Below are 1453 nucleotides of genomic sequence, written 5' to 3' on the forward strand. Positions count from 1 at the left end.
GAGCCTTATTGGTCGGGCTGGCCATCTGGTTGTGAGCCAAACAAGAGCATAAGCTGCTTATCTGGAGCACCAACTGGTTCACTGTAGTTTAGAAGAGAAAGTTGTCGGCAGCTTTTTTTTACTGCTTCACAGTCACAATAATCATGAATTAGTCTAAGACAAAGGTTTTCTTAATGTAGGATCAACTGGATTAGCCTGTAATGCAATTACAAAGCAATTCCATACTAATTTGCTATGTAATAGCTAGTGTGATTACAGTGTTATTACACAAGTCCCTAATACTCCACTAGGGTGTTTTTGTGTGAAATGGTACTGACATTGACTTCACAAACCTAATTTGTGAAGGCTGATGTACAAGGATGAAATAATGGGTTATAATATGGCCATATGATCATAACTCATTATAAGTTGTTGCAGACACATAAACATGATATGCCCTACACATGAGCAGCAAACCAATAAAAAGTCTTACCCTAGATCTATTGTCATCTGATCATACTAGGCCTGCTAATATCACTGATACAATAAGTTGGTGGTTTTTGCTTTTCTTTATATATATATATTTTTTGTACTTTTACCCCTTTTTCTCCCCAATTTTGTGATATTCAATTGGTAGTTACAGTCTTGTCCCATCGCTACAGACTCGGGAGAGGTGAAGGTCGAGAGCCATGCATCCTCCTGAACACGACCCTGCCAAGCCACACTGCTTCTTGAGACACTGCTTGCCTAACCCGGAAGCCAACCGCACCAATGTGTCGGAGGAAACACAGTCCAACTGGCAACCGAAGTAAGCTTGCAGGAGTCGTTAGAGCATGATGGGACAAGGAAATCCCAACCGGCCAAACCCTCCATAACCTGGATGACGTTGGGCCAATTGTGTCACCTCATGGGTTTCCCAGTCACGGATAGCTGTGATACAGCCTGGGATCCAACCCGGGTCTGTAGTGACGCCTCAAGCACTGCGATGCAGTGCCTTAGAATGCTGCTCGACTCGGGGTGTTAACATAGAATAGTAAGACTCACAAATGTTCAATCTATAATAGCCTAGTTATTACCATACACATATTTTGTTATATATTCCAATAATGTATCTGTCTGTGTCTGAAACTAAATTGCACTAATTGAACCCAACTACAGTGATGTTCATGTACATATTTACTAAATGTATCCCTGAATTGAATCACATCATCTTAGTTTTTGCCCTTATCATGACTCCAATTGCATCGCATTGGGGACCAGCAGTAAGCCCTCTTCCATCCCCTTGGGTTCTCTAAAGCTACATCATGCTGAGCAATGTTGGGGAAACGTAAAAAAACTGTGTCCATAGATTCAATTACTCGTTGTGCTATGGTCATGCCATTTTATTTTGTCCATAATAAAATATTTAGTCTGCAGATCAGTAACTGTATTGTCACCGCCCCTTAGGATTTGGTAGGTTTGCTGCTCCATGCGT

Source organism: Salmo salar, chromosome ssa09, assembly GCF_905237065.1.
Source record: "Salmo salar chromosome ssa09, Ssal_v3.1, whole genome shotgun sequence".
Lineage (NCBI taxonomy): Eukaryota > Metazoa > Chordata > Actinopteri > Salmoniformes > Salmonidae > Salmo > Salmo salar.